This window comes from Emydura macquarii, unplaced genomic scaffold (genome assembly GCF_026122565.2).
Source record: "Emydura macquarii macquarii isolate MOO-44397 ecotype Brisbane River unplaced genomic scaffold, CSIRO-AGI_Emac_v2 contig_2897, whole genome shotgun sequence".
NCBI lineage: Eukaryota > Metazoa > Chordata > Testudines > Chelidae > Emydura > Emydura macquarii.
In genome coordinates, this window is record NW_027133034.1 from 46,368,098 (window position 1) to 46,387,953 (window position 19,856).

At 39.5% G+C, this 19,856-nt stretch overlaps 1 protein-coding gene across 5 annotated transcripts in view; it reads left to right on the plus strand.

Moving 5' to 3' along the window:
• Nucleotides 1-19,856, plus strand: part of MAP1B (microtubule associated protein 1B) — a 234,739-nt gene that overhangs the window by 45,632 nt on the left and 169,251 nt on the right. For 3 of the 5 annotated variants that reach the window (XR_010923981.1, XR_010923977.1, XR_010923978.1), the window contains 2 exons: nucleotides 18,023-18,149; nucleotides 18,315-18,491. The gene's annotated coding sequence lies outside the window, so the exon portion shown is untranslated. Of the gene's footprint in view, nucleotides 1-17,652; nucleotides 17,722-18,022; nucleotides 18,150-18,314; nucleotides 18,492-19,856 lie in introns of those variants that run through there. The other 2 variants (XR_010923979.1, XR_010923980.1) reach the window with 2 other exon arrangements.

A 19,856-nucleotide genomic window follows, 5' to 3' on the forward strand; every position in this document is an offset into this window, starting at 1 on the left:
AAGAGAGACTAACATCTTGAGTTGATGCTGATTCACTATTGTCACATTCACAGGTCACATACAGGACATCATTGATTGATTAGTCCATATGTTATAGCATTTCCAAGCCTTTCATTGCATGTAGCATGGTAGTATGATACTGCTACCACTGATACTTGTTTCTTAGCAGGTACTATACATATCAGGCCTTACACCTCGTGCTGAGCATTACTGTATCTGCTGCCTTTTCAACCTATTCGCAAAATGACCTTAATCCTCAGTGGTCTAGCAGATTGGGCAGTGGACTAGGATGTTAGAGAGCAGGGGTCAATACTTAGCTCAGCTGCAAAGTTCTTGAGTGAGCTTGGCCAAATGATGTCATCTCCAGTAGCCCAATTCCCCATCTGTAAAATACTTTCGTACCCGCCCAGGGTGTTGTGAGGATAAATAATCATGACTGTAAGGCTTTCAGATACTATTTTGATGAAGGCTGTAAGTACCTAGATAAATAGATATGCCTGTGGCCCAAGTGTGGTAAGTCTTGTCCTATAGTTATTTGGATAATACCATAAATCTCCATTTGGTTTGGCAGCTGTTCATAAGTCATGTTTCGCTGCATGATGTGGATAGGGTATTTTGAGCTGTAGTCCAACCGCACATCGTAAGTTAAGCAAGTCTAATCAGTACTTGGATGGGAGATGTTCACAGAACATAGTAAGTGGTGATTGATTTGGTAAGTGGCATGAATCAGTAACCCAACGGACTATCATGATGCTCTGTTTTGTGGCAGGTACTGTCATTTAGATGAGAAGTAAAACTGAAATGCTGATTTAGTGATCACTAAAAGTTCCATCTAATTTTTTCACAGGAATAGTGGCACTAATTCAGGTATGCTGGTCAGATTTCATTTTGGGTCATTGTAAACTTTCCCTGCAGCTTCAATGAAATCTAATATTATTCTTTCCCTCCTGTCCTAACCTGTAACATTGGCAGGAGAACTGGGAGGTAAGATTCCACAGGAAGCAAGTCTAAAGGGAGAGGGAGGGAGGAAGAGTTCAGGAAAGCTAGCAGTTTTTAAGAGACATTTTTAAGGTCACAAGAGCAAACTATCCAAATGTGTAGGCGAGAGAGAAAGTAAGAGACCACCTGGGCTTACCCAGCAGATCTTCAATTCACTGAAACTCAAAGTTGTACAAAAAGTGAAAACTAGATCAAATTATGAAGGATGAATATAAAAAAACACAAAAAGCATGTAGGGACAGAATTAGAAAGGTCAAGGCAAAAAATGAGATTAAACTAGCTAGTGACATAAAGGGTGAAAAGAAAATAGTTTACAAATACATGAAAAGCAAGAGGAAGATCAAGGGCAAGATAGGTCCATTACTTAATGAGCAGGGAAAGACCATAACAGAAATGCAGCAAAGGCTACTAAATGCCTATTTTGTTTGTTTTTACTAAAAAAGTTATCAGTGATTAGAAAACTAATATGGTGAACATCAGTGTAAACTGGGTAGGATCTGAAACTAAAATAGGGAAAGAACAAGTTAAAAATTGCTTAGACTAGTTAGGTGTCTTCAAGGTGGCAGGGCCTCATGAAATACATCCTAAAATACTTAAGGAACTGACTAAAGAGATCTCTGAGCAATTAATGACTATCTTTGAGAACTTGTGGTGGATGTGAGAGATCCCAGAGGATTGAAAAAGGGCAAATTTAGTATCTATCTATAAAAAGGGGAATAAATAAGGATAACCCAAGGAATTGCAGACCAGTCAGCTTAGCTTAGCTTTGGTACCCAGAAAGATAATGGAGCAAACAATCAATTTGTAAGCACCTTGCAGAAAATAAAGTGATAAACAGTCAACATGGATTTATCAAGAACTAATCACATCAACCTAATATCCTTCTTTGACAGGGTAATAAGCCTTGTGGAAAAGGGTGAAGCAGCAGATGTGATACATCTCGAATTTAGTAAGGCTTTTCTTACTGACTCACATGACCTTCTCATAAATTAGAGAAATATAGCCTAGACTAGCCTACTATAAGGTGGGTGTACAACTGGTTGGAAAAGTGTACTCAGAGTAGTTATGAATAGGTCACAACCAAGCTGGAATGGCATATTGAATGGGGTCCCACAGGGATCTGTCTTTGGTCCAATTCTATTTAACATCTTCTTAAATGATTTGGATAATGGCATAGAGAGTACATTTGTAAAGTTTGTGGATGATACCATGCAGGTAGGGGTTGCAAGTGCTGTAGAGGACAGCATTAAAATTCACAATGATCTTAACAAACTAGAAAAGTGGTCTGAAAAAAATAGGATGAAATTCAATACGGACAATTTCAAATACAGAAGGAATGATCAATTGAACAAATACAAAATGGGAAAGGACTGCCTAGGAAGGAGTACTGCAGAAAAGGATCTGGGTGCTATAATTGCTTACAAACTAAATATGAGTCAACAATATTATACTGTCTTGGGAAAAAAATGACTATCATTCTGGGATGTATTAGCAGGAGTGTTGTAAGCAAGAGTGAGAAGTAATTCTTCTACTTTCCTCAGCACTGATAAGGTCTCAACTGGAGTATTGTGTCCAGTTCTTGGCACCACACTTTCAAAAGATGTGGACAAATTGGAGAAAATCTAGAGGAGAGCAACAAAAATGATGAAAGGACTAGAAAACATGACCTATGAGGAAAGATTGGTAAAAATCTGGGTTTGTTTAGTCTGGAGAAGAAAAGACTGAGGGGGCAGAATAAGTCTTCAAATACACATAATTTGTTATAAAGAGAAGGGTGATAAATTGTTCTCCCTAACTGCTGAGGACAGGGCAAGAAGTAATAGGCTTAAATTGCAGCGATAGATTTAGGTTAGACATTAGGAAAAACTTCTAACTGTAAGGATAGTTAGGCACTGAAACAAATTACCTATGGAGGGAGGTTGTGGAATCTCCATCACTGGAGGTTATTGAACAAACACCTGTCAAGGATGGTCTAGATAATATTTAGTCTGCCTCGGTGCATGGGACTGGATTAGGTCCTTTCCAGTCCTGCATTTCTATGATTCTTTGATTGCCATGTACTGTTACATACCGCACTATCTTTATGGTAATGGTGGGGAATAGATTCCTGTAAAGCAATTGGGGAGCTTTTGGGAGGACAGGAACTAAATAAATATAAGATTTTAAGAGGTATAGTAGCATTTCACCACCCCACCACAAGCTGGATTTCCATTGAGCCTAATGCACAGTGATAATTAATGGCATGGCAGATTTGAAATTTGGAACAGAAACAACTATTTTCCTCACACTCAACTAGGAGTTTGGCCTCACCACTACTACCAAGAATCACTATGTATTCTTTTTCTTTTTTTTTTTTTTTTTTTTTTAATGTGAGGAGGGAATCATAAGGAAACTTCCCAAGTAACCTTGTTTGGCAGTTCTACATAGATACTCATCCTTCCCACAAATGTATTTTAGCTGAGGAAAAAACTAGTAATGCAAAAGTGAAACCCACTTAATGTGGTGGAATTATATTACAATAAAGTAACATGCAGCGTAGTAACCAATAAACAAAACCCATGCAAGGGATCTTGCTGACTTCTTAAATCTTAATAGCAGAGTTTGAGAGGTTTTCACCACAATCCAAGATGGAGTTCCTTGTGTTACATTGTTTTATGTTTGTCACTTTTAAACATATGGCTAGTATGTTCCTATTGGAAACATCAGTGTGTATGCTATATTTCAAGAAAGCTATAATAGTACCAATGACTTTCTGATATAGCAGTGCTGTTATAATTGTTTGTTACCTGCAGCAACGCCCACGGGTGTAGCCAGAAGTGATTTTCTGGCAGGGCTGTGATGACTTGAGTGGGCCTGGGCTGCTTCCGGTTATGTGACCGAAAGCAGGAGGTCAGGCAGCGACCAGTCGAAAGCTGCCTGATGCTCCAGGGTAGCTTAAGCAGAGCATCCACAGCAGAAGCAACAGGTTGGATGGGCCTGCTTTCAAAGTGGGTGGGCCAGGGCCCACCCATAGCTATGCTCCTGGCAACATCATCAAATATTTTCAGAATGTTCTTAATGTCTAGCCTGTAATTGAATGGTTGCTTTGGTACAGCTCATAGTAACAGCCAGATTTGCCAGGTTTACTTGCTGTCATCTTATTATTGTAACTAATGAGACTCTAACCTTCCAAATATAAGGTGTGATACACATGTTCTCAGAACATCAAGCCTGTGAGAGTTCTGAAAAGAGAGAAATTATACCCTCACTTGAAAATCAATTAAATTAAACTGAAGACATGGTATTCTTTGCTATGGCAGGACTCTGCAGTATGGCAAGTATCAAAATATTCTTTATCGATTTGTCATATCTCTGAAGTTTAAATTCTCTGTGCATAGATAGACTTGGTGGATGTCTCTAGATTTCTTGGGGATTTGGGCTTTAAAATAATGATCTTTGAGGAATCATGGTGCTATTGCCATGTGAACAACTAGCTGGTAGTATATAGAAACTAGGTTTGCTCCTGAAAGTTGTTTTCATGCTCAAAGCAGGTCATGTGAAATGCATGTGATTATAATAGATTACGGAATGCCATCCACTAGCAATTGGCCCCTCTACAGCTGGGATGCAGCTAGCCTGATAGCAGCAGAAAGAGGCTTTATCTCTTACATTTTATAAATCGTAAGGGAATGGGGATCATATGGTCATGATATGAATTTTGCTGTCAGAATAGAACAGTGGTCTCTTTAAAAGATACAAGCAATGAAATAGTGAAAGCTGGTCAAATTACTTGTTGTGCATCATTTTCACTGTGATTTAACAGTTTTTCTGTTAAAAAATTATTAATGAATCTATCCTGATTTCTGCAAACATATGTTATTGATAAGTATTTTCTGGGTAGCTTGTTAACCCCGTTTAGCCTATTGGTTTTCACAGGTCTGGATCAGCTAATGCTGCCAAACCAGCAGCTGCAGTGGCCCATCATCAATGCCAATATAATGTTTGCTACTTACGTTTCAGTTCCACATGGTGTGCAGTATGAACACCTGGCTGAGAGATCGACAGGAAATAATAGCTTGAGCCTCTGGAGACACAGGGTGTCTTACCTTTCATTTTCATCCTTGGCTAGGATACATTACAGGTCTCTCCCTCTCAACTTGTATAACTGGAATTCTTCATCACCTCTCCACAAATGCAGGCCATTTCAGTTCTGGAAGTGTTCTTCTCTTGTTCCTGTAGCACTCACCCCCTGCAGTTTGCATGGCACTAAGTATTTGGGGCACAGGGAAGTAGAAAGCCACACGCTGAATCTTGGGCTTTGCAGCTGTGGTCTCCAATCAAATGCCTTTTCAGAGGGCCCAGGTTTGTAAAAGCTCATGAATTGTTTAATTCAGCCATTCACTCTTTGTGGAGTGTGATTGATCACCTAAGCCACATGGTATTGTTTCTGCTCCCTGCCTTAAAGACAACCTTTCAAAACAGCAGAGGAGCAATTAATGAATATGCAATCATGAATATGGTACCTTCTGGTCTTAATTTTTTGCTGAATAATCATTTGTGCTTGAACTAGTGAAACTCTAGGGTCCATAAACACACTCATGAATCTCCAACATCCATCAAAAACCATGAATATTAAAACACCACAAATAACAGTGAATCCAGTCTGACACTTTGTTTGCCGTGAATCACTTTTTCCTTTTGTGATGGGGCATCTGCCTCACACTGGCCAGTGAGGGGTTAATAGAATCATAGGGTGACTATGCAAAAAGCAGCAAATAGGAGAGGGGCTGTGAAGAGTGGCCAATAAGGGCCCAGAAGGCCCTGATCAAAAAGAGTCACAGGGCAGAGCAGAGTCAGTAGCTATCTGAAGCTTGAGGAGGAAGGACTGTATCTGGAGTAGGCTGCGACCCTGTTGCACTTTGGCCAGAGCAGTGCAGGCAGGAACCCGGGGAGAACAGAAGGAGCTACGGACAGACTGCTGAGACTGAGGAGGGTGCTGTGGCTGTCGGGAAATGACTGAGGGAAGATGCAGCGATAGTAGAGGCAGGGGGTGCAACAAGAGGCTGTGGACTGGGACCCGTAGTAGTGGGCTGGCCCAGGTCCTCCCCACTTGTCACTGGGGAAGTGTCAGGACAATTCACTGCAGTCACCACTGGAGAAGTGGTTGGACTAGGAGAGAAACTCCCCTGGAAAGGGGGAACAGAGACAATGACATGGCTGGAGGACACTGTGGTTCCTGAGTTTGTGAGAGAGGCTACATGTAGATGAGAGATTAAATGACGGTGCACAGACTGCAGATAGGGGGCGCTGGCCTTTAACTAATCTGCAAGATGACCAACAGGAGGTGCCAGTTGGTGATGAGTAACGTGCAGTATGACACCTTTATCTGACCAAAGTTACAACCCAGCACTAACCTTGTTAAACTAACGAAATACTTTAAATAAAGTTTTCCCTTTGTGTAACTAACTTCTGTTTAGCTCAAGCCCTGAACTATTCTTAACAGTCCGAACTCATGAAGGGAAACAACTGGCAACTGGTAAGGGAGGGTGCAGTGTAGATATCACTCTGACATATTTCATAATCTCACTGTAAATGTACAGGAATAAACATGGAAGTAATGCCAGGTTTGGATGGAAGATCTATCAATTTGAATCCAAAAGAAATAATATACCTTGTAACGAGGTGTGGTGGTTAGGTGAGATCACTGACCGTTCCAATGCATTTGTTTGTTAGGGTGTGTTATGATGATCATGAAGGTGTGTTGCTCTCCTGTAGTCCAATGAAAAGTTTCTGTAATGCCTGAAAAACTCCTCATGATGCCTTCATTCATTACTCAGTTCCTTGCAGGCAATAACTATAAATGTCTCATACAGCAGTTGTTGTATCAAGCCTTTCATGAAATTGCAGTCAATACACTTGAAAGCAGATAAATGGAACTATAATTACATGTATGCATGCGCACACACACAATCCGATTTAAACTACTTAAATAGCTGCACCCCTCTAGGGCCAAATTTTCAAACTATGGCTTTATTTATGTGTAAATTTTGTGCCTATTGCCCAGTCTCTCTTTCACAAACAAAGTTAGGATGTACAGAGTCAAACACCTGTTTGTGTGCACAAATTGAGTGCAAATAGGTTTTGCACATATATATTCTTTCTGTGCAAATGATAGTGAGCACCCAGTGCATGTACAAGGGATTTTGCACATGCAAAGTTGCATTTAAAAAAAAAAAAAAACCTAGGTAGAAGCCTCCTTTAAAAAATAGCGCTTAGCTATAATGCTGAGCATACTGGTGCTGCTTTTTTAAGCCATACAGATTCTGAGCCAGATGAAATTGACTAATAATAACCAGACATCTGCTTTGAGGTAAAACCACAATACACAATCTCAGATTTTGCCTGACCCTTATGCAGACGCACATTAAGAGAAGGACAGAGGGAACGTTTCCTTCCATCCCCACTTGGCCTGCCCAAGGCCAAACAGAAATCCAGTCCATGCACACAGGGGAATGCAGGACTGATGCCTTCCTATGCTCTGGGGGATGTATGATGCTATAAAGATGACAGGGTGGTTGTAGTCATGGCTCCAATCCTCATTACGTTAGTCTAAGGAGCTAACTTCAGGCAAAATGCACTCTCAGTTTTACTTTTGAGGAACTTCTTCTCCACTCAGTTTGGCTTGAGGGGATGGCTGTGTAACCATAGATTCCACTTGCTGAGGAAAGGGGAGCAGTAGATTTGACAGCAGATCACTGAGAGTAGATTTTTCTTCACAGTGGCAGTTTGCTGTTTTTGTGGATGAAGGAGTTCCTCATATAACAAGTAACCTTGTTTTGGAGCAGCTTCCACTAGCTTTAGGTACGTGTGGTGGTTCTCCTTTAGTTGCTGGTATTTCCCCATCATTCTCTGCACCCAGGGATCTCATCTGTTATGTATAATATCCTTTGTTACACAGCTCTCTTACTGAGGCTGAGAGACTTGGTAGATCTGCATCAACAATTTTGTTACCTGTGTCATAAAATTAGGCTGTCTCCTCTGAGCTTCAATAAAAGCCTTAATGTGGCTAAAGATTCATCCTATACCTTGCTGATAAGACCATTCACAGAGGCTGTGGAAGGAAAGCATGACTGCCATCCACCAGCATAAAAGAAAACAGAATTTGTGTAAGCTGTATTCATATTGGAAACAACTCTGCCAGAGACCTGGGGTGATATCCTGGTCCCTATGAAATCAATGGCAAACTCCTCATTACTGACTTGTTGGGGCCAGGATTTCACTCCTTGGTTCTCAGGACAGCATCCTGACAGTGTGTCCTAGATTCGGCTTTAGCTTCTGGGCCATATTTGCAGGAAGGAGGAAAGTGGCTCATATAGTCTGTGAATCTGGATTTGATTTGTCTAACTGGGGGGAAAGGCGTGCCTGCACGACTGTCACAGGTACTGAGTGTTTGTTAACAGAATCTGAACAAGTGTCAGAGGCAGACTACAAAAAAAGATTCCCTCAGGCTGCTCTTCACTTTGAAATAATTCTCAAGCACTTTCCACTGTAACACTTTAAAGATAAATCCCTAGCTGGAGTTTCCTGACTGTTTCCAGTTACACATGACTGGCAACAGAGCTATCTCTGAGCAGAGACTGTCATTTGGGTCAAACTGTCTGGTATTTTGGGGGTGTTCTTTATAGTCTGGTGTGTGATCAAACAGTATTGCAGACTACAGTGAGACCATGTAACTTATTTCATTGGTGACCTACTCAGTGTTTGAAGCAAGTGTTTATAAGGGAAAATATAGTGCACTTCCCAGGTCTGTTCAGAATGCAAGCTCTTCAGGGCAGAGGGGCATGCCTTCTGTATTTGTACAATGCCTACAAAACATGGGGTTCAAGTGGAAATAAGTATGAATAATTCTTGTCAAAGCTTGAGCTATATTAATAATGGGGGGGGGAGAGAGAACCCCAAATACCCTCCCACCTCACATTTAGGTTCTCTTCCCTCAAATTTTAGACTTACATACTTTATGTTCCTACCTCTTAAAAAAAAAAAAAAAAAAAAAGTTTCCTGAATCTGGGTTTTATACTGTGGTTATTTATATATCCTGATAGAAACTGGCTTTATCTTTTGTCTTAGTATCCTGTTACAGACCACAGAATTGCCAATCTGTCACTTTCCCCAAGATTGCTCACTGTGTTAAGATGTCCCAGATTCTGCCATTAGTAACTACAGTGCTTTCCTAAATTTCATCTAGGTTTTAAGAAAAGCATTCTTGAAGGACATTGCCTTGATGTGTATTGTAATGGAATTATTAAGGCTTTCACATTTTGCAGTGATTTAATATATTGGTACTGTAGTGTATGTATATGTTCTGATTCTATTATAATTGAGCATCTGCAATAAATTGGCCTGCAGGAGACAGTCAAGCAGTGAGGGAACAGGACACCACAGGCATACTGAAAACCACTTTGCAAGTAAGCAAGGGAACTGAGGCTGTTTGCAGTATAATCATATTTAATAAGGCACTTCTATGGCTTATAAATATTTTTCTTGGATTTTTGTACTTTCTTTTGTTGCCTTTACCTCCTTCTCCTCTAGCAGAAGCTGGAGTTTCAGCACTCTTTTTATTGGAAGGATAATGATGATGCTTTTACTAGAGAGCTAGGATAACAGCCTATCACTCCTCTGGATGGATGTAGAGGCGTGGTACCATGGGGATGTGTTCATTGTATGGGACTTCTTCCAATTTCTCTGTTTCCTTTGTAACCTGCAGGTGCACTCCAAGTGCATGAGGGAAACGAGCATTTACATAGTCCCTTCCCTGACTTTTTATTTCTGTTGAAGAGTGGCTAGAGGCTGGTTTATCTCAGGCCATGTCTATGTTATGGGGACTATAATGACATAGCTATGGTGCCTAGCTATGCCGGCATAAGCCCATGGTGTACTGTAGACAGTAATGGAACGGCTTTTTCCACTAGTGTAGAAACACCAAATGACTGGGTGACAGCAGGTTGGCTGAAGGGAAGCAATCTTCGATTGACCTAGCTGCAGCCATACTGGGGGTGAGGTCAGTGTAGTTACGTTGCTTAGTGGTGTGGATTTTTCACATCCTAGAGTGCTGTAGCTATGTTGACCTAACTTTTAAGCATAGATCAGGCCTCAATGTGTTGTTGAATAGCTCATTGACTAATACATGTGGAGACATAAGAATGCTCCAGGTGACATTCCTTTCTACCTATCCTTTAGAAAGACCACATGCCTAAAAGATAGATTGAGTGATTTTTTCTTTTTTTTTTTTTTCTTTTCTTGCTCTGTTTCCCCTGTGGATGAATCCCATAAAGTATTTCAAAATGCCATTCCTATCCAACAGAAAACTGATTTAATTGTTCATTTGTTCATTATCAATTAACTCCTTAGTGGTTTTTAGAGCTAGTGAAACTGCTCAGAATTCTGTTTCTTCTCTTCTTCTGGTTTATCAAAGGCTCTAAGTTATATCATAACACTTAGCATAACCAGAGATAAGCCCAAACCAGAACTCCCCCAAACTTTGTGGGTCCAGCTAGAATGAGTCCTGGATTTGCTAGTTTGGCAAAGTCCTGGATTTGCTAGTTTGGCAAAAATCAAACAAAAACTGACTTTGGAAAAAATAAAACCCACCTCTGGTTTTGCCAGTCCCTAAAATAACTCTTACAGCCTGTCCTGTGGACTGAGGTCAGCCCCAGTTATTGAGGACTTGACTGTACCTAGTCACTGTGTGGGAGTGCAAGGAGAAAGGAGGAAAGTCAAAGGGTCTCTCTTTGCTCCCTCTGTGCAGAGGGCTTAGTGAAGTCATGCTGTATGTGCTTAGGTGCATAAGTCTTAATGCTAAATGCTAGTGGTAGACTCCCCGTGGCCCAACTGCAAGGGGAGATGTGCATTCTACATCCTCTCCAAAGATGGCATAATGGCTATGCTTTTCCCGGTCTACTCAGTGCCCTAGTGAGGGTGGGTGAGCCTCTGCCCTGTCACTACTGCTTAAGGCCACAAGAGAACCCCAGAGCCCAAATTCATCTCAGGTCTCACTTTCATTGACTTCAATGGAAGTTATACCAAAGAGGCAGCCTAGTCCTTAATTTTTTGAGTTTTCTAGTGTTGTCTGAGTTTTCTAAGCATAGTAAAAATGAGTCATAAGTAATATGGAGCCATAATAATAAATGGACAGTTTTCACTGATTTCCAAACTACTTCATATTTTATAATATTGTTAAGTTTTTGTAAGTGGAAAATAAAATGAATACACAATACAGAGAATTAAAAGTGACTTACTTTCTAATTAGACATGTAAGCAAAATACATGCATGAATCTTTGTTTACATGATGTAGAAGTGCTATATTGAAACTAAGCTGTACACTAAGTGCCAGCGCACTATGGATTCCAAAGATCAAATATTGTTTACATAAATAGATTCATAATGTTCGTATCCCTCAGATAACTGACCTTGACTACAGTTCAGCTAATGTAACTAATCCAGTTATAGTGGAGAGATTTTTATTCATATTGTCCTTTATTTGCATTGTAACTACAGTGTAGTTAATGTAGACAGTGTTGTACCTGTATAAAAAAAGAAATAAAGATAAACCTATTTACAGTGTAACTGCAGTACAGTTAATCTATGCGCATGAGCCTCGCCAATTTAAACTAGTTTTGTAAACCTTTTCACAACCAAAATAGTCTGAAAGTCTCCCAAAACTAAGTTCCACTGTATTTGCCCATTTCTATTTGTCATCTCTCTCTCTCCACTGTAATCTGTCTCAGTGCCACTCTAATGCATGTGCTATGCCACAGAGATATTGGCCATCAAAGAGATTTTTGATTGTAAGTGTGTTTGTACTGGATTCTAGAGAAAAGCATCCTTAAAAGCAGTTTAAATAGCCAGTAGTAGAATAAGCAACCCTTTTATTGGTGTCTGGTGTGAGTGATTGTGATTCTTAGGTGCCAGAATCTCCTTTTCGGGACCAAAGGCAGCTAGATGTAAAATAGAACATCAATGAGGCTCCTCTACACCAGGGACTGGTCAGCTGAATGGCTGGTTCCAGGATCAAGGCAGCCCATAAGAATTAGTGGGGACAAGTAAAGTTATGCAGAACTTCGCAGATTGTGACCAGAAGCTCCAAATATGTTGCAGTCAGATTCCCAAGGGCCATTTCACCAGCCGTGACACACCTATTCTATGCCACCTAGGGATTCCCCCACTCTAGGGGAAGGCTGAAGTTGGCTATTCAGCCCTTATGTGCCGCCAGCAGAGGTAGAAAGGGGCCATAGCAGGGATCAGAATCTGTCCTGTAATATCTAGCTGCACTGTAAATACAGTGCAAAAAAACCATAGAATTAATGAGACACGATGGATTTTAATATACCACTGATTACAAAACATTTGAAAACTGATTTTCCCCTGCATAAAACTTATTTGAAACCTTTTCTTTGTTTGATCCTCCTTCTCTCAGTCTCAGCTATTCACCTTATTACAAACTGTTCCTTCACATTTTTATAAGTAATTGGAAACTAAGGCATCAAGAATTAGTGAAAGAATCCACAAAAGAAAATCATTCAGAAACAGTGTTATCAATGAAGTATTAAAAGAATGAAACATTTCTGTTTGGAGAAGCTGACAAAGTGGCAAAATGTAGATTAGAGAAAAATTGTAGTGGAAAAGAAACAACCACCATGGCTGGAGTTAAGTCTAAAAACAATAAAATAAACTTTCCTGGACCAGATCTTGCTCCCACTCAAGTAGATAGTAAAACTTCTACTGATTTAAATGGGAGCATGATTTGATTCTAGTAAACCAAATCGGAAGAAATTAAACTAGAAGATAGTAAAGGAAATGTAACCACATGTAAGAGCTTCACAGCACATTTTTAAGCTAGAAAGGAATTTCTAACCAGGGTAAATTCTTCTGCATAACATGAAGGATGATAATTAATAATAAATAAGATGTTAATATTTAAAATATGTTGAAAGTAAAATTATATACCTCTTTAAAAAATGATTTTCAATAGACCATACAATATAAGAAGTTAATGAAACTAGATCCAATATGTTTGCCTGAGGATGTTACCTGTGTCAGATGTCACCTGGGCACGAAGGCTAAGGCATTCTACAACATATGGGAGAACCAGATGAATTATCCAGAAGCAATGAGTACACAATCCAATAAACAAGGGGAAGGAACTGCAGAAACTGAATCTTGAATTAAATAACAATGGGGAAGCACTGACTGCTGGAGATATATTAGCTACAAATGCAAATAAAGGCAATTCTAGGCAGTAGACATGTACAGATTAAAAAAGAGAATGATGACTGAATAAAACAAAACCCCCTTAGCACAGATAAACATTATATGGAAAGGGCATGTATAAAGTAGTCAATGAACTGAAACAGATAATAAGCAAAACACAGTGGTTTAAGGTATGGAGCATGACATTCTAAAGATCCGTATGAATAATTTATTGAAGATGTGCTATAAGAAGGCACAATAATATCAAAAAGCTTTCAATTATTTACGCTTTATAGTACTGAATCTATAAGTGGTGTGTCATGCCGTCTCACATCAGGGCTCTGCACAGAGAGCAATCAGCAGAGCACCACCACAAGCAATTTGTGTCTCATCAGAGCCATGTACGTGTAGATCCAAGATCTACTTCCTCATTTACAAGTGAGGCTATCATAGGGAGTCCTTACTGAAAAATCACCTGCTGTGAAAATAGCTTCTTCCTTTCCTGAGCCATGGATTTATATATGTCTTTTTGGCCTAGATGTACCAGGCTGCTGACAGGCTGTTTCCATAAACCACCTTAGCTCTGAAAAGACAACCAAGTTTTATTATCTTTGTTCTTTCTTAAACATTACGCTTTATTTCTTTTTGTAATATATATTCAATTATTACCATGCCTAATATGCTTTGTTTTATTAAATTGGAGCTAAAATTTCTTGGTGTCTGACGAAATATCAAATTGTATTTTAATTGGTAACTGTCTTCCCTCTTAAAGGTAAATCATATGTAATAGCACTATGGCAGGGATGCCCAATTTAGCATAAAGGGACACTCTGTCAATGGGAGAGTCGCACCTAATTTGTATTAAGTACGGTAGCTTGCAGCCACTCTAATACAGCAGATGTCCTCAGGTTTTATATATGGCAGCATTTAGACTAGAACAGAAGGGAGAACTCTGTTCAATGCCTACAAATTGTAAATAGGAGGCTTGGGAGCAGGGGGTCCTACAAACAAGGCTGAAGCATAATTTTTTCAGGCCCAGTACAAACTTGTAACACAGGACCCTTCCCACACACATACCCATAGAGGTTGCAGCCTGGGGCGGGCCCCCCAGGGCCTCCGGGCCCCGGTAAAGTGTACCCTTCTCTCCCCCCCGCCCCATGTGGGGGCCCTGCCTACAAGTAGAAAACACTGTTGAACAAGATGGAATTTCCTGCTTTTGAGAAGATTTAATGAGATTTCAGGACAAAGACTTTAATGTTTTGCTTAAATATTTAGCTGGTATTTATCTGGAATTCTGGTTTAGGAAAACTTGCTAGTGGTAAATTATGTTCTCTCTCCTTCCTTTTTTTTTTTTTTTTTTTTTTTTAAATCATGCCAAAACCATCAAACTTGAAGTGAACTCATATTTCCTTTCAGACACATGTATTCTGAAAACTGACAAAGCTAAGCAAAACCCCACCAACATTACAAAAACATTTTATTCTACAACAGATATGCCTCCTACTATGGAAACAACGTCCCCTCAGATCTCCAAAACCACTAGCTCCTTTACACAATCCTATCCCTTGAGATCTGATAAACAATTGTAACCATTTATGTGCATTCTATTGTAATATTTCAGTATCAAACTTTCTATAACAGAATAAAATGTAACCACCTGTGCTGTGACCACCTCCTGGGTTTGTTCTGATCTTCTCCCTCACTGCTTTGTCTCCTTTCTCCTCAGTGTCCCTTCTTCATACTTTTCTGTTTCTTCATAGGCTAACTGTTCTATCGTATGAACTCATTACAGAATGTTCAGATTTTTTTTTTTAAATCTCAGACCACTCTTCTTTCATCCTTCTTCAATCTTCATGATATAACTTTGCTTAAATATTTTCCTCTTTTTGATATGTTGAACTTACTTCCATTTCCACACTTCAGTTTTCTGATCTATTTCTATGGCCAAATCTCTTACATTGTAGTTTTCCCTCTTTCCCCCCACCCCTCTCTTCCATGCACCTTTCCCCCTCTTATTATTTCTCAATCTCTCTAATCCCCCCACCCAACTCCCTTTAGTCTTTTTTCCTTCATCTACCATTCCTTCTTTTGTCCCTGATTTCACCCATTTTGCCTTGCTTTCTACTCAGGGCATTATACTCTGTGCCCTGTATCCTTCCCCATTTGCACTTCTGTATTAAGAGAAGGACAGACTTAATCCACATATTAGAACTCTCTGGGCTTGCTAGTTGGCCAAAGGTTGAAAATTGGTCACCTCTTCAAAAACAGGTTGAAATCCTGATCCTTGTTGAAGTCAATGGGAGTTTTGCCATTGACTTCAATGGGGTCAGGATTCCAGCAATACACGTCAAAATGCCAAGTGTTCTTTTACAAAGCTGTCTGGTGAATTTCAGTAATTTGTTGCAACTTTTTATTGCTGAGAGAGACTGAAGCCATCACTTGTAGAGAAATCATTACCTCTGACTAAGCAAGGTTACTCTTTTTAAAATGAAGTCACAATCTTAATTTAGCTAAGTGTAAAGAAAAGAGTGAAAAGTTCCTTAACTCATGCAAATGCTTTGTTATGCTGCTGTGAAATCTTACTAACCGTTCTTCCCTTGGGAGAATAAACCACTGGGATGAGAATAAAAGTATATTTTCATTCTATATGCTATGTTTATCAGGAAAGTTAGACATGTGAAAATAGGGGCTTATAAAAAGAAATACCTTTTGTCCTATACTAAAAGCATTTCTTGTGTAATGCTATAAAAAGAAATAATTACTCAAAGGCCTTCCTTGTCAGACAGGTAATAGCAGATTGAGAATATAGGAATCATGACCTGCTCATATTTAGCAGCTAGATCAATTGTTTGATTGGTTATATCTCCCACACACCACAAAAATGTGGAATCAATGAAGTGATTTTCTGTGTCTACAAATTGCTTTATGATGATGAGCTGATACTTCAGTAGGAATATGCTTGTAGTCAATAGCACTTTGGATAGGGCAAAATTAGCAATGGCATAAAATGCCATAACTTAATGTTGTTTTCTTATAGAAAGTCAGCACCAAATACTGTGATTAAGTGTCCTTGGAATAGCATCCATGCATCAACCAGTGTCATTGTTGCTAATATGCAAATACAATGGTCAATTAGTAATGCACAGTACCTGCACAATTATAACAGGAATTTTCATGAGCTGTGGTTGGTGATGAGAGAACATGATTTTATCCCATTAAATACATTGTTAGCTAGAGAGATGCTGAGATTTTGCTGTAAACAAGGCAAGATAATTGTGTGATATATGCTTAAAAGGGAGATACTTGCTGTCATACTGTCTGGAGTTGCTCACAAGTGAGAATACCAAACTCAGGGCAGACTGTCAAAAACCAGGGCACAAATTGTGAGTTCTATGCTTGGATTTCACCAGCCAAGTAACAAGTGTAAACTCCTCAGGCACTATACTGCCTTCACATGGAGTCACAGACAGTCCCCTTGGGCATGTGATCTACATTGCCACCCAGACAAGCTTGACTCTTTAATAGATGGTCACCTTACACCAAAGATCACAAAATATGCACGTTACTCCCAATCACTTAACCCAAGTCAATTTGCACCTTAGATCTCACACAAAAGACAATGCTTGTAGCCAGAGCTATAATAAACTAACTCAGGATTTATTAACAAAGAAGAAGAAATGAGGTTTAGCAACAAGGTTAAAAACAGGTAAATATAGACACACAGATGAGATGCAGTCTTAGGTTTCAGATCATGATAGAGCTGCTGAAATATGCCAACTCTATAAATCCTTCAGTGCTAACCCAGGTTAATCCTGGAGAATCTCTTACTTATGTTTAGGAATCTTTGCCCCTTAGAGTCCAGACTGACCCTAATTACTTCTGGTCAGGGAATTTTATCCCCAACCCCTCGAGCTCAATATGAGGGGATGTCCCCCTCTCTTCATGGGTGTGTCAGGAGCAATCAACAAACTCCTTGTTCTTGGATGGCTTACAGTGGCCCATATGGATTCAATAGGCCTTCCTAATGGGCTAGAGAGAACCCCTCCTTCTTGGTGCAAACCAATATTTCACACTTGGTGATATTTCTTTCTTTCCTGACTGGATTTATGCCTTCAGAATAAACATGCAAGTATTACCTTATAGCATAGGTTACAGATATAAGTGAAATTAATGCATGCAGCAGCTTATGAGCATTTCATAGTCTAAACACATTGCTACAAATCTAATACCTAATTTAGCAATACTAACACAGGTGAGTCAGACTAGTTGCCAGCTATGCATTTGATAGTGTTCCCCCTGAGGCCTAGGGACCTTGGTATGAGCTGGAACTTGGTCTATTAGCATCACACTTTCATGGGATGTGCTAATTTTATTCAAAAATATATCAATTACTATGTTCAAGGAGTCTTTTTGTTAGTAACAGGTGAGCAAGATGACCTCTAATATCCTTGCTCTAAGTTCAACTCAAGTTTTGAAACGGTATCTATCAATCGCAGGTAAATATCCCCAAAGCAATTTTCACCCTCAGACTTTGAACGCCTAAGCTAGGCAATAATACTATTACAGTGTTCAAATCAAAACATTAAAGTATTTATTAAGCACAATTATTAAGCAGAATAGTATTGCAGAACATTAATAGTACACTTTAGACTATTAAGGCACTACATTTATACCATACTTTTACACCTTATGTTCAGGTTAACGTCACTTGGGCGTGAAGCTGGGACCCAAGTAACCCAACAAAGGACAGTACACCTTATCAATTATAAGGATTCCTTCCACCTTATATCTCTGTAGGAAGAAGATCAGCAGCTGTGACCAGGACTGGACCTCTTCACTCAGGAACCACTAACCAGAAATCCAGGAATGCCGACAAGGACACCAACAGAAGCTGCTGATGGGAAGCGGAGATCTACTGGAACAGGTAAGTGTTTTCTTCTTTTTTTGAGCTGAAACAACAACAGCAGTACAGAGACTGACTGCCTGTAGGATGGACAGCCCTGAACAACATGTGCTGGGGCCTTATATACACAATCTGTTGCTAGGCTGACTACACACTTGGGTCACATGATGTTTTCCTGCCCTTTAGGTTCCTAGGCAGATTTTCTAACTGCCACAGAGTGTTTTCAAAAAAGCTAACCAATCACAAGTGAATGCCACGGCACCAAACTCAAGGTCAAATCAAGGGTCATAGAAGAGAAGAAGAAAGGAGCCCAATATGGGAAGGAAATTAACATCAGCCAAACAAGATAGCTAAACCTGAAAGGTAAGTAACTAAACTAGGCTACACGAAGGCCCAAAAAAAACAGGGATTCTGAGAAGGCAGCCACCAGAATCCCCAATCAGTCTATTTTAGGCATTTCAAACAGCATTTTCCAAGCCCCATACCTTCTCCAAAACCCTTCCCATTGGAGGTGTTCATAGCTACCAATTAGGGATCATTAATTCTGATGCCAGGGCTCCAAAGCTGATATTCAAGTATTTCTTTAATATTTTTACTATACTCAAAGGTTTAAAAGCAACTGTACTGTAGGCACTTGCTCTTATACCATGTAGTGGGATTTCACTGCTCTTACAAAGTGGGATCCCCTGGGAACTGTAAGTCTGACACACTTCTTAAAAATCACAGCAATGCATGCTCTAGGGGGATTTAAAAAGATGAGAGAGAAATCCTCAAAAGGCTTTATTTGTGACTACACAGATAACCTGTGCCCTTATTTATTGTGCCTCTTTAAAACCCCTTTTATTGTGTTAGATATTAAATAGCTCTGTCAAGTGTCTAGTGCTGATACTATAGATTTGGGGACTAGATCCTCAGCTGGTTTAAGTTGCCATAGCTCTATTGAAGTTAATGGAGCTGTGACAATCTATGCCAGCTGAGAATCTGACCCTTGTTCTTCTGTAAGTCAGAAAATGTAAATAAATCAATACATCTAGTTGAAGCCCTTACTGTGACTATCAAACTCCTACACATGGGAATTGCTCTTTCTAAAAAATTTAAGGTAAATGATGACTTTTTAAAATGAACAATCACATTGCTCAATTTTGAAGCATTTTAAAAATTTATTAATCAGAACCAGCTTCTTTTAAAAGCTGATTATCTCAAATGTACAAAACTTTCCCCTTTGTTTGCAAATTAAATTAGATTATTTTTTTTTCTTCACTATCCTCTCTCCATCTCTTGGTGCAGTGGTTAATTGACAGAACACCTCCCCAGGAGAGTGTGTCCCCAATAACTCTGTTGCTCACCTCCTGGAGTTAGGCTTTTTAGGAGAAAGTTTGGTTTTCTTGTAAGGTTAACTTTAACTCTGAATTTTCTGAGCTTGGTGTCTTTGTTTTTAGCCTTTTTAACTATAATGGTTTTGAAGACAAACCACTGATATGAGCCTGCAACACCGTTTAGTTGTGGGCAGAGTGATATAACTGCATTGTCTTCATAGCAACTATTCCACAGTTTAAAATAAAAAAAGAGAAAAAAGCCTCAAAAAGCAAATAAAAAACTTGAATTTAAGTCTGAGCATTCATGTTCCTTTTGATATAAGGGTTACAAGCTTGGGTTTGCATGCTGGATAGGATTTGTGGTGCATAATAATGAAGAGGATTTCCCAGAGAATGAAAGGATTGTGAAATG